The 14,353-nt window shown below is 44.4% G+C and overlaps 1 protein-coding gene across 13 annotated transcripts in view; it reads right to left on the bottom strand.

The window, feature by feature from the left end:
• The window catches only part of CPT1A (carnitine palmitoyltransferase 1A), a 54,928-nt gene extending 43,291 nt beyond the window's left edge, over positions 1-11,637 (bottom strand). For 6 of the 13 annotated variants that reach the window (XR_014184714.1, XR_014184715.1, XM_082059383.1 and 3 more), the window contains exons 1-2: positions 5,170-5,306; positions 1,469-1,650 (exon numbers count right to left, since the gene is read on the bottom strand). The gene's annotated coding sequence lies outside the window, so the exon portion shown is untranslated. The other 7 variants (XM_082059388.1, XM_082059386.1, XM_082059392.1 and 4 more) reach the window with 7 other exon arrangements.
• Positions 11,638-14,353: the final 2,716 nt, after the last annotated feature.

Here is a 14,353-nt window from a genome sequence, read left to right as displayed (position 1 = left end):
AAAAATGCTTTTATTCATGTGCTCTTTTAATGCACAGCTGGACAAAGTTAAAACTAAAGCTACAGAAAAAGCATTCAGTTTAACAGAAATCCAAAGAAAGATAAAAGTTATCTAGAGTTTTATGCCTTTCAAAGGAAATTCAGGTTTTGATCTGTAAAATCTTCAGTAAACAGTATGAAATATACAGCTCAAACATTTAGACATCTGACTAAAAAGACTGTCCAGTTTCTCTTGTATCTGTTTCTTGGATATTCTGCTAGGTAATGCCACCTTCTTGCAGTGCATACTATACTTCTGCAAAACCTAACAAGATATCAAAACTTTGGAGCACAGAGCTTATTCGTATTTCATCTGATATTCTGCAAGGTGCTGACTTCCGAAGTTATTATAGAGATCAACCAGGCACTGTTATTCACTTGAGAATTTATATTTCTAAACAGCTTCCTTGCATACTAACCTCCAATAATACCTAATCATGCTTCAGCATATATAAAGAGACATAGATACTTACTGCTCTCAAGTCTTACCAAGAACTCACCTACCTTACAATAATTAATCATATTCTACAGATACAAAATCATTAAGAGAAATCTGAGAGGAGCGAAGCCAAATCATTTCTGTGCAATAAATACTCATGTAGATTAAATTTACTCAACAGGGCTTCTCAGTTGAGCCTAATGACCCTGCATAGAAACAACAGAAACCAAAGAACAACCCACCTTTAAAACTTGAATGAACATAGCGTTCAACTAATTATCATTTGATCTGATGAAAACAAGGGTAAACTGACAGGTTCTCTCATGCCATTTTACTTGTGACTGACACATGGTAAAACCCGTTTAAGCCTCCTAAAAGCTGAATCTGTTGTTTATCTGGAAGTTCTCTCTCATAGCGGTCCCAAAAGTAAAATTCCTATGCCACGACTGAAGTGTCACTTGCAAAAAGACAGTTGCCTCTCCTCCAACAGCCATTGTTTGACATGTCAGCACGTAAGGGTCAAATTCTCATCTTTGGTTATTGCTCATCATTGGCTCCAATATCTCCCACCCTCATACCTACAGCTGTCAGCTGTGGTCATTTGGAACTGCAAGTGTCTTAAAGGATTTCTCACATCTGAAAAATTAACAAATGCTGTGGTTGAAATCAGGGTGGAGAATTGAATACATGTATTTGCCCAGGTACAGCAACATTGGGACCTGCTGCAAACCTCACTCACAGCAGACAGTTTGAAATGAAACAGCTAAGGAGTTTGCAGTAACTTGCTGTCCCACTAACAAACCTATTAGCTTGTGTCCTGTCCTCATCAGTTTTCCAAGATCACCTGTGGGTGAATATTACCTACCCTCTGCACGTATCTCTTTTGGAATCTTGGGCCAATTTCTTTATTCACTCCCAGGTGGTAAACTGTAGCAACGGTCATAGGGAAGAGATAGTAACAAACAGACCAACAAATTATATGTAAGCATACCTGAACAGCTGTCTTCCTTAAAAGTGGCCTTGAGATCTGTTTGTCACACAGAAGTCTTCTGTCTGGCAAGCTCAGCTGGGATCTTGAACAGGTTAGGACACACCAAGAGGCAGATTCATTCCAATGTTGCTAGCTCTTAATAGACATTACACTGCAGCAGAGGCAAACAGCCAGTTGTAGCTCTGTAACCAAAAGTCAAGAAAAACAGTTTGAGCTTTGATTCACGTACAGCTTTCAACCGCTCAAAGGGATTGGACCAGACCGGAACCACTTTAGAAAAACTGATGGCAATGGAGAGAATCATCACAAACAGCATTTCTGAAACACTGTTTTCCATTACACTGGATGAATGTATCATCTGGATCAATCTGTCTTCATTTAAGAGGTCTGAGATGGTGAGGAACTGTGGAGGGAAAGTTCACCTGCTACCCACTCAGTCACTTTTGAGGGCTCAAACTAGTCATCGCTACCAAGGTGATCTCGGCGGCTAGACTCCAACCCCAGTTTCAGCTTTCAGCTTAAGACATGTAAGTGTTTGCCTTCACACTTTAAACTCCCATTACAGTCAACAACAACACAAACAAACCACAAACACACACACAGACATGCTTCACAACTGTAATTAAAATAGAAACCTCTACAACTGTCATATTATTGTTTTTCCCCCATATAGCCTAGGACATACTATATTGTTCCTAGAGGTTTTAGATTATTCTAGTCTCTATAGCAATACACATTATATTGTACACACCCCAACAAGCTGCTTTCTCTGACCTTCTACAACTTCAGAATAATCTGAGTAAGAGATATGCATACAAAATTAAAACACTGCACTGTTATCATACCATGCAGAAACCTCCCCACTCCCAAAAAATTAGGCTCTAGGATCTGGGTATTTCTTTTTAGTACTGCTGTAAAAGACATACCTAGGCATTTAGATTATACAAGTTTTATGCCTTCTCCCTCCTTTTTTGGTAATGAGCTTCTGTGCTCATACAGTAAAGAAGAGTTATCTTCTCCATAATAACAATTATTTCTGGAATGGCAGGATTTTACAAGACATGCAAGATGGACTTTGGAAATACAGGAAGATGGACAATAATGTTTGGTGACCAAAAACAAACTGAATGGATTGCTCTCACAATACTTCAATGGTCATTTACTGTATATGGATGAGAGACTGAAGAAGCAGTTTCAAACATTTTATGAATATTTAAATTGACCATTCAAATTAAAGTTAATCCAGGCTTGGAAAATAGAGGAATGCTTTTTCAGTCATTTGGATTTTGTCTTTTCTGAATATGGGGAGTTCAGGACTATGATACAGCATCCTGCAGGACAAAGACGATGGGTCTGGAATAGTAAAAAAATACAGGGGTTTGTTTGGTTTGATTTTTTTTAAAATACAAGCATTCACTTAAGTTGCCTTTTACCGAAGATTTTCCAAAAGCAGTCCTGCAGTCATGCTCGGGATTCAACATTCCGATGAACCCTGCATGCAGCAAACAGAAACATCCTCCCCACCAAACACATATCTAACCGCCAATGGCTCCAGAACTTGCATCTGCGCTGCTCCATCTCCGCTCCCCCGACTCCCACCCCAGAACATGGGCAGATGGCCGGGCACCTCCAGCGCCGCGGCAAGCCCTCTGCGGGGCGTGGCACCGCCCCCAGGCGCGCCTCCCTTCTCTGGGCCTGCTCACGTGATCACCCCCGAGAAGTGGGTGAAAGGTCGCGCCGCCGCAGCGCAGGCCAACAACAGCCAGGCCTGCAGTAGGGACAGCCCCGCCTCAGGCTGCCGGAACCTCCGAGTGTTCCGGGTTTTTCTACGCGGGCGATGAAGACACCGCCACGCCAAACAAGTTTCCAAAGAGAAGGACCGCAAGTAATGAAAGAAGCAAAGTACATCTCAAAGCCAGGAGAAAAAAGTGTATTTAGCTTGTGCAACTTAGCAGTTTCTGTTCTGCTTCTCGGTGCTGAAAAGCCTCAGTTGTCTTGATGTTACATTTTTCTTCAAGCAAGAATAACGTTTTCTTCCTAAAAGAGGCTCTTAAATCGAAACTGTAACACCCCTAAATTTTAAGAAGTCCTCAGATAAACTTATCTTTCAAACTAAGTCACAGCTATGACAGAGCCTGAAACCTGTGTAATCATGTAAATACCTACAATACCACCTATGCAATTATAAACTGGTGATTATTAGTTTATATCAGTATATCGATATGTTCACAACAGGAAAACAGCATGCCATTTACCACTAGAGACTACATTACTTATACAACATCCACTCACTATAGTCAAAAAACACATAAATGAGCTTGTAGATCTGGAAATTTAAGAGGTCAGACACTCGGGAAAACAACTGTTTAAGGAAAGGAGAGTGAAGGCGTTCTCAGTGCAGCACTCCTACAAATATGTGATAAGTGAGCACTTTTCTCTACAGGCATTTCCTCTAGACTGCAGAGTGTCAACAGTCTGCTCAGTGCTGACAAACTGCCAGATAAGAGGAGAACAAGTTATTTGTCTTGATCCTACTTTGCACTTTTTTCAAAAAAAGGTGCTTTCTGCTACAAATCCATCAACACTAGTAAAGATCCATTATAAAGTAAGTAATATATTAGGTCGATGTTTCGATTTAAACCAGAAAACTTAACTCCATGGAAGTTGTGCAAAAATGAGGGCAAGAAAATGGCGTTCCAAAATGTTGCCAAAATCGTAATCTACCCTTTGCAACAAATCTAATTAACATTCTCATCCAGGAAACCTGCCATGCCACAAACAAAATGTAACATCTTCTGTTTGCTTTTATTTCAAAAGCAGATTGCCGTGACTGCAGTTTTTTATGGGTTTAAGAGCATGAGCATATGGACTAGCCTCTCTCTCTCTCACACACACACACTTTAGTTTATGCATACTTGAAAACCCACCATGGATACCAAGCCGCGTACAGAGCTGAAAGTCATCCTGATAATGGGTCAAAGTAGATCCACTAACCTGCGAAGCTGCGCATCACTAATGTAGTCTTCCCTTACGCAGCGTAGATTTAGTGAATCTCCTCGTGTAACTCTTTAACACCGCTCCCCCTGTCTTAATCCCCTCCCTCCATCCTGCTACCTTATCTGCAGTAGTAATACACTAATCCTCAAAGCAGAGGGAAATGCGAGCAAGGTGCCAAGGAGACCTTGCCTTTGCGGGTCGCTCCTGTGCCCGCCCGTGTGGGCCCCACCGCGTCCACCAGCACCGCCAGGGAGCAGACTCACTCCCACCACCTTCCCTGCACTTACACTCTTTCCTCCAGCAAGGATAAGCATCGCTTAAGAAACAGCACCCGGTGCACGCGCACACTTACCACAGAACTCTGTGCTAGCCCTAATGAAGATGATAATTAGACTAAAAAAAAAACAACCGAGCCCATCCGCCTGACCTCACTCTCGTCCTCGCTCAGCCCCAACGTCCTGCGGGCGCGTCCTGGATGGGAGTGGGGAGAGGAAAGTATGAACCGGCAGCCCGCAGTGAATTACGCGGACACGGAACACGGCCCGTCGCTGCCTCTTACCCAGGTTCCCCCGGGACCGCCGGAGCCTGCTGCCTGCAGGCGGCAGAGCTAAAACGACCCGCGCCGGGAAAGCCGGCGATCGAGAACCTGCGCCCCACACCTGCCCAACGCTCGCTGTCGGCGACTAGACCCCTTTCCCACTCACCAGGTGAGAAAACAGCGATTACCAGCACTCAGGTGGGGCAGGCCAAGCCGAACTGCGGCAAGCGGCAACAAAAGCAAGAAGCAAATGAGAGGGCGACCGCTCCCTTACACACCCTTCGAGAGCCAGGATTGCTACCCGCTCCCCCATTGGCTGCCAGCAACAGGGGGTGGATGCCGGACGGGGCAAGAGAGAAGGCATAGGGCGCGGCCCGTGTGGGCGGAGCGGAGGCGGGGAGGTGGGCACCGAGGGGGTGGATTAGACTGTGTGATTGACGGGGAGCTCAGGGCCGGGCCAAACCTGGGCTCAAGGTTGGGACCCGCTGCGTCGCGGAGTCACAGCCGAACAGAGGCCTCCGTGGTCGCACAGCCGGCCCAGGGAAGGAAGCTCCAGGGATTGCATCCCCGGGTGTAAATGTGTGGGAGAAAAGGTGCACCTCGGGGAAGCACTGTGCGTGGGGAACCTGTTTGGGATGCAGCCATGGACCCAAGGTGGCCTCCCAGGGAAGGACCAGCCAGCCTACTCTGCTCCAGCAAACACGGGGATTTGAAGGACGCATGTACACTCATACATCTCAGCAAAAGTAACTGCATTCTTTAGAAAATGCAAAATAATGAAATTAAAAAAAAAAAAGCATATGTGTCAGTCTCAATTTGCACTCAATTTGAAACTAGTACTTTTGAAGTTTGACTCCATTTTCAGTATAATGTTCATGCCAAAGTGAAATCTATCTGTTAGGGAATAGACCTTAGCTTATTGACTTATTTGGTGTTCTGGTTTTGGTTAAAACAAGACCAATTCTCTCTTAGTGAATCATCCTTTCAGCTAGGTTCTTCTAAGTAACTTCATTTTTCTGAAGTTGGCTGCATGTTTTATGGACAGTGTTTGCTCCAGAGCAGTTAACACCCAATACTAAGAGTTTTACTGAGCTAACAGTAGGAATGGTATGCAGAAAAGGCCCAGGTTTATCTTTCATTGCTATAGCAGCCAAGGTCACTGATAAATTTTGTATATCACATAGAGTGAGAGAGTAGTACTGGCAGGGAGCAGCAGACAGAACAGGTGACCCAAACTGACCAACAAGGTATTCCATGCCATACACATCATACACAGTTTAACAGCTAGGAGGTCATGAGGGTCTCATTCTCTTGGTCCGTGGCTGGTGTCTGAAGAGGACCCTGCCTGTTGTCCTGACTCAAGTCTGCACATCCCTGAATCAATTTCCTGTCTATTGTGTTGTGCAGTCCAGAACTTCTTGATGTCTGCCCTGGAGCCATTGGTGCAAGGCCAGACCCCACCGTGGTGACTTGCCACAGCAGCTGCACTACTCTGGGAAATTCAGTATTGGGTTTTGTATATTTTGCATTATTTTCCCTCATTATTAATATTATTAGTAAAGCTTTTTTTAACTTTCCAACTTCTCCCTCCCTTTTCCTTCTATTCCTTTTACTGAGTGGGGAGGGCAGGGGTTAAATAGAGAGCATATGCCACACTTAATTGTTGCCCTGCAATAAATTTGGTATACTGCTTCTTATGGAACTTGTTTAGAATCTGCTTATCTAGAATTCACGAAGCGTAAGTAAGCTGTGAACCTCTGAACTTTCTGCTTTGTTAAATAAAAAGGGGCAGAGAGTCTTCAAGCTAGAAGACAAGGGGAGCCGCATCCTTGGAGATGAGTAAAGAAGCAGAACAGCACCTAAGAGAAGAATGTTTTGGCTGTTACCAAGAACTTACTTTCTCCAGCTGCAGGTGCAAAATAGCAACTGAAGGTGAGAACTTTAATTGACAGTCCACCTGATGAAAATGAAGAGATCTAATGAAGAATGGGGAAACCTCAGACTCTAATTTTGCATTTGTCCCAGAGTGACACATGTGGGGTAGAAACTTGGATTGTGAGGTTATAATTGTCCAACTTTTTTTTCTGCTGAGGGCCCCTTTTCAGGAGGCACTCGAGCTGCTCTATGCCATACTTGCAAATAAATTATTTATTTAAGAAGAATTTCTGGAATTCATGATGGAGTCTCTGTTATGGGAAACCTAGGGAAAAAGAACTTCTCAAAGGTATCTGTGCAGTAGTTGCTCTCTTATTGCACCACATATTTACACATTCGTGTGTGTGTGCACCTGTGTGCTTGTGTATGGATGCATGTATGTGGGAGGGTGATGAACATGTGTGGGGGTGTGCACACACATGTGTGTATGTGTGTGCATGTATGTTGGTGCACAAGCTTGTCAATGTATGTGGACACATACAAGGGACAGCTGCCAGAAAGGCTCCCACACAGAAATCAGAACTGCAAGTTATTGCTGGCAATCACCTTCCCCTGGCAGAATCCTCACAGTCTCATGAGCACTAATGCTCTGCAGTTAAGCTATGAGATATCCCTCACTCAGCTTGTCATATAGCAAAAGAAAGGAAATGCCTCCCAGGGAGGTTGTGGAGTCTCCTACTCTGGAGGCATTCAAGACCTGCCTGGACACCTTCCTGTGTAACCTCATCTAGGTGTTCCTACTCCGGCAGGGGGATTGGACTAGATGATCTTTTGAGGTCCCTTCCAATCCCTAACATTCTGTGATTGTGTGTGAGTTCACATGTGTGTGTGTCTCATGGTACATGTGCAGAAGCATGTACAAGTATGTTGGTGTATACATGTTGGAGGGTACACAAACATAAACTTACATATGGGTGCATTTTTTTTGTACAAGTGTGGATGTATGTGCACACACATCTGCATGTATGTGGGTGCATGTTTATAGATGTTTGGATAGGTGCGCACAGGTCTGCATGACTCTGGACACGCTTGTGCTTGTATGTGGGTGTTTGTGTATACACATGTGCGTTTGTGCAGACATGCTTGCTAGAGAAGTGGATACATGTGTATACTTGTGTGTTTATGTGGCTATGTGAGCACTGGCATATATGTGCATGTTGATGCACATGAGTACATGTGCACACTTGTCTGTGTGTTTTGATGCATGCATATACACAAATATGTGTTTGTGCACATGTGTGCATGTCAGGGGAAGCAGGTCTGCATGCATAAGGCCGTGTGGGAAAAAGGGTGTACCTGTATGTGGGTGCATCTGTACAGAAGTGTGTCTATACGCGTATGGATACACATGTAGTTGCACATGTGGGAGTGTCTGCACAATCATATGGATGCATGTGGCTAAATGTGTGGGTGTGTAAATGCATTTCCATGCATGTGACTGTGGGTAAACACACATGTATGTTGTTCCATGCCTATAAAAGTGTCAGTGTGCACACATGTCAGTGTGTGTAAACATGAGTGACAGCATATGTGGGTGCATTTGTATGCAAGTGTGGGTAGGTGCGTGTGCATGGTCTGGACAAGAATGTATGTGGCTATGTTCACACACGTGTTCATGTGTTTGGAAACCTGTTTATGTATGTGGCTGTCTCTGTGTGATCATGCATGCGCCTGTATGTAGATGCTTGCATATACAAGCTTAGGTGTGTGGATACATATGCATATGTCCAATCACATCCATACATGTCTTTGCATGTGTACATGCATGTAACTCTGCACATGTGTATATGTGTGTGCACACGGGTATGCGTGTGTGGGCAAATTTCTATAAATGTATGACTGTGTGTGCAAATGTATGAGTGTACACAGGTGTGAGACTAATGTGTGTGTTTATGTGGGTTTGTTTGTATACATTTGTGGATGCGGGTGCACGCATTTGGTAGTGCTTGTGTGCACACCTGTGGGGGTGCATGTGTATACAGATGTGGCTGTGTGGAAAAGTGTACAAAGAGTGTATGTGGTTGCGTGTGCTTACATGTGTTGCTCTGTATACACCTGTGCTTCCTGTCTCCGAACACTTGTGTGTGTGAAATTGGATACCTGTTCATACTAGTTGAGTGTGTGCAATTGTGTGGACATGCTTGTACATGGGTATACAAGTATGCACACAGATGTTTGTGTGCACACGCTTGTTTGGGAAAATAAGTCTGTGTGTATGCACCTGTGGGTATGTATTCATGTTTGTGTGTTTTGAAAGAGGTTTTTGCGTGTGTGGCTTGTGCCTGTCTATAAATGTGTAGCTGGTTCTGTACAAGTCTGCATGTGTCTGAAAATAAGCATCTGTGTATGTGGGTAGGTGTATACACATTTGAGTGCGCACACAGGTGATGGTCTGTGCTCACAAGCATTTTCCTACAAGTGTGTGTGTACACATGTCCATGGAAACAGGTCTGTACACAGGCATTGTGTATGAATGTGCAGACGCGTGTGCATGTGTGTTGGTGCACAAGCTTGTCTGAGTATGTGGACACACAAGGGACAGCTGCCAGTGAGGCTCGCATGCAGAAGTCAGAAGACCAAGTTGTTGCTGGCAACCACCATCCCTTGGCAGACTTCACAGTCGCATGAACACTAATGCTCTGCAGTTAAGCTACAATACATCCCTCACCAAGCTGATCATACAGCAAAAGAATAGAAAAGCATGAGTTCACATGCATGCGTACCAGGGCACACGTACACAAACGTGTGCGTGTATGTTGGGGTACTGACATGGGATGGGTGAGCACAAGTAGACACGGACGTGTCCACACACAACCACATAGAGGCGAGTCAAAACACATGCACTTGTGTGTACACACCCACAACTGTGTGCACACTCTCCCACATACATGCTCACACATTTGCATATGCACCCCCGCATATAAGCACAAGCGTGCCCGTGTCCCCACATTACAGTTTTCTTTAAGCAAAAATAAGATTTTCTTCCAGGAAGAGGCTCTTGAATCAGAACTGTAACACCCCCAGATTTTAACAAGTCCTCAGATCAATTTATCTTTCAAACTAAGTCACAGCTATGACAGACTGAAACCTGTGTAATCATGTAAAGCTACATTTCCCAAGCCAATAGAGGTGCACATCATACCCACCTACAATACCACCTATTCTATTATAAACTGGTAATTATCAGTTTATATCAGTATATCAATATGTTAATGGGAGAAAAATCCTGCTAATTACGACTGAAGACTACAATAATTTTCTAATGTAATATCCATTCACAGTGGTCAGAAAACACATAAAAAGTTGGAGATCTGGAAGTTGAAGAGGCCAGATAAACAATTATGATTTCCCGTGTAAGGAAAGGAGGCACTAAATCTTCCCCATTCTCAATGCTACACTCGTACAAATACATGATAAGGAAGCGAGTCGTTTTATCTACAGTAATCTCCTCTGGATTGCAGAGTTTCAACAGTCCTTTGTCAAATTGCCAGACAAGAGGAAGAACAGGTCATACTAGCATAGATCCGTTATAAAGGAACTCATTCTAGATGTTAATGTTTCTATTTAAACCAGGAAACAAAACATGAGAGAGGCAAACAAATGGAGTTCCAAGATGCTGCAAAAATCATAATCTACATTTTGCAACAAGTCTAATTAACATTCTCACCCAGTAAGCCTGCCATGCCATGGAAAAATATAACATCTGTTTGCTTGTATCTCAAAAGCAGTTTGCAGTAACAGCAGCTTTTATGGGATTTATAGCTTGCAATCACACATATATGTATACGGACTAGCCTCTCTGTCTCTCACAAACACACATAAAAATCTAAGTATTTAGTTTTCACACACTTGAAAACATATGACCGATACCAAGTCGTGTACAGAGCTGACACTTGTCCTGGTAATGGGTCAAACCACTAACCCGTGAAGCTGCGCGTCACCAGTGTCGTCGTCTTTTACGCGGCTTAGATTTCGTGCATCTCCACGTGTAACTGTAACGCCACTCCCTGGGCCCTCATCCCCTCCACCCACTCTGCTCTTTTATCTACGGCAGTAATGCATTAACCCTTACTGCCACTACCCTCCCTGCGCTTACACCCTTTCCTCCAGCAAGGATAAGCCCTGCTTAAGAAACAGCACCCGGTGCACTCGCACATTTACCGCAGAACCTTGTGCTAGCCCTAATGAAGATAATTAGACTAAAACGAGACCAACCGAGCCCGTCCGCTTGACCTCACTCTTGTCCTCTCTCACCCCCAATTTGTTGCGGGTGTGTCCTGGCTGGGAGTGGGGAACGGGAAGGGCGAAGCGGCAGCCCGCAGCGAACCACGCGGACACCGAAGAACATGGCCTGTCGCTGCCTCTTAACCCAGTTCCCCTGGAACTGCCGGAGCTCACTGCCTGCAGGAGCACCACGAAAGCCGGCAGGCAAGGACCTGTGTCCCGCATCAGCCCGGGACCTGCTGTCGGAGACTGGATCCCTCTCCCACTCACCTAGTGAGAAAACAGTGATCACCGGCGCTCAGATGGGGCAGGCAAAGCTGGACTGATGCGAACAGCAGCACAAGCAAGAAGCGAGACGGCGACTGCTCCCTTACACACCCAGCGAGAGCCAGAATTGCCCCCCGCTCACCCACCAGCTCCCAGTAGGACAGGGTGCGTGCACGACACGCAAGAAGGCACAAAGCGCGTCCCACGTGGGCGGAGCGCAGACGGGAAGGGAGGTAGGTACTGATAAGCGGAAGAAGGGCCGGTTGGGCTATGTGATTGGCAGGGAGCTTGGGGCAGGGCCAAAGGGAGGCCCTGGGGGACCCTGTCGGGAGGGGAGGGGAGGGGAGGGGGGGGTGAGACGTTGCAGCCTGCTGACACAAGGGTGTGCGTGGTCTCAGCCGTCCCAGGGAAGGGGGCTCCAGGGTTTTAAATGTGGGGGGGAAAAGGTGCAAGGAAATCCAAAGAAATAAAAATAGTCAGTGACAGGTCACATTTATTTGTGCCTCGGCAAACTGAAATAATTTCATTTTATCACAATGGGTAGGGAGCTCTTGAATTAAATACATTCAGTAATCTTAAGACAGCCCTTCAAGACTTCCTGGCTTCTGTATATGCAACAGGGCTTCTTTGTAGCAGCTTTTCTTATCCAGTACTCCTATTTCTCATTTGTTTTACTTTTCTCTATTTCTTAACAGATTTTAAAGATGGCAAAGCACTATTACTGTAAATAGGGATCTGCTCTGGACACCTGTCTATCTCCAGTGTAATTTTGTGTTGTTCTGTTTTGGTGTATCTTTTTGAATTAGTTCAGTTTCTCACGTTGCTTAAGTCAAGCAGTTTTAATATAATCAAGCAATTCTCTTTGTTGTCTTGAAACAGAATTATTCTGCTATTGAAGTTTAATTTTTCAAGATCTTCAGAGTACAAATGTATTGGGTGCAAAATGGGGCACCAATGTTTTTCAGGAAAAGTTAAATTTGTAATCAAGTAACCGTGGACACACCCCACTGATATTTTCTAGAAGTGTCTGAGCATCTTTTACGGAAGAGTCCAAAAGAAATTGACACCTGCATGCTCAACGCACCACTTTCCAAGTAAGTAATTGTCTTTCCTGTTTATTTTTAATACATATTGACTGGTAAGAGCAAAATGAGTACTACCGCCATGGCATATAGTTGAAATAGACTTGCTGCACAAGCTTGCTAGAGCATCCTCCACCCAGAAAAACAAGTCAAGAGGCTATTTGATAGGAGTATCTGCAGCAAGTGACAGACCTGCTCCACATGCAGATTTTCAGATCTCCCAATTTTCATTTCTCTCCTTCTGATGTTTCATCTCTTTTTTCTTACTTTGCACATCTATGACTCCTAGCTTATCCTTCAGAATCACATTGGGTGAGGAATATCAGTCTCCTGATACCATCCCAGAAGCAAGAAGATGGATGTCATCCCAAGTATGAAGGACATTACTTAAAAGCCTCACAGTATGTCCCTAAGGTTAACAGTAGCAAAATGGAGCCTAGCAGGTAAGGGAACAAGTCAAAAATAAAATACTAAAGGTCACTGTATATTAGAAAAAGCCACAGTGAATGTTGCACAAAGTGGTTGTGTTTGTAACCCTTCCTAAACTCTGCAAAACTTTGAGAAAGAAAACTCTCTGGCCTCAAAATACACACCACCATCAGAGATTACTGGAAGGTTATTTAGAGATGTGTTTGTTGAGGTTGAATAATTTGGCAGATACTTTTTGGAAGACACTGTTATGTCCACTTACAAAATATTTAAAATAATCCACTGCCAATAGAAAATCCGTCACTCAGACTAACAGTGACACACACATTGATAGCAAAATTTTCCTTAACAGTTTCAAATGGGAGACATAACTAAAGGGATTTATACTGCAGATTTTTTTTTTCTCATTGGGCAATAGATACTCTAGGTACTATTTCCTACAGCTGTCTACTGGATGAGAGCAGAACTGTGTGTTTGCTACCCACATAGGTCTGCAAGGACAATGGTATTAACTATTTATGACTATTTGATTTCTAGTGTAGCAATTATGTGCCTTAAAGTAATTCTGAGACAGTGTCCAGACATTATAGAATCCTAGAGTTGTAGAATCATTTTGGTGGGAAGAGACCCTAAAGATCATCGAGTCCAACCATAACCTAAATCTAGCACTAAACTATGTCCATTAGAGCCTCTTTTAACACCTCCAGGGATGGTGACTCCACCACTTCCCTGGGCAGCCTGTTCCAGTGCCTGACAACACTTTCTGTGAAGATATGTTTCATAATGTCCAATCTGAACCTTCCCTGGCACAACTTGAAGCCATTTCCTCTGATCATATCACTTGCTACTCGGCAGAAGAGACTGACACCTTCCATGCTTCCTTTCAGACAGTTGTAGACAGGGATAAGGTCTCCTGTGAGCCTCCTTTTCTCCAGGCTAGACAGCCCCAGCTCCCTCAGCTGCTCCTCATAAGACTTGTGCTCCAGATCCCTCACCAACCTCATAGCCCTCCTCTGAATTCTATCCAGCACCTCAATGTCTTTCTTATAGTGAAGGGCCCAAAACTGAACACAGTATTCAAGGTGGGGCCTCAGCAGTGCCAAGTATAACAGGACAATTGCTTCCCTAGTCCTACTGGCCACACTATTATTGACAGAAGCCAGGATGCTGTTGGCCTTTTTGGCCACCTGGGCACACTGCTGGCTCATATTTAGCCAGCTGTCAATCAACAACCCCAGACCCTTTTCCTCGAGGCAGCTTTCCAGCTACTCTTCCTCAAGCCTCTAGTGTTGCATGGGGTTGTTGCAACCCAAGTGCAGGACCCAGTACTTGGCCTTTTTGAACCTCAGACGATTAGCCTCAGCCCAACAATTTGAGGAATCCAGATCCCTCTGTAGAGCCTTCCTACCCTCA

Source organism: Streptopelia decaocto, assembly GCF_964273445.1.
Source record: "Streptopelia decaocto genome assembly, chromosome: 7".
Classification (NCBI taxonomy): Eukaryota; Metazoa; Chordata; class Aves; order Columbiformes; family Columbidae; genus Streptopelia; species Streptopelia decaocto.
Note: the sequence above shows the minus strand (reverse complement) of the source record. Positions and strands in the feature narration are given on the sequence as shown.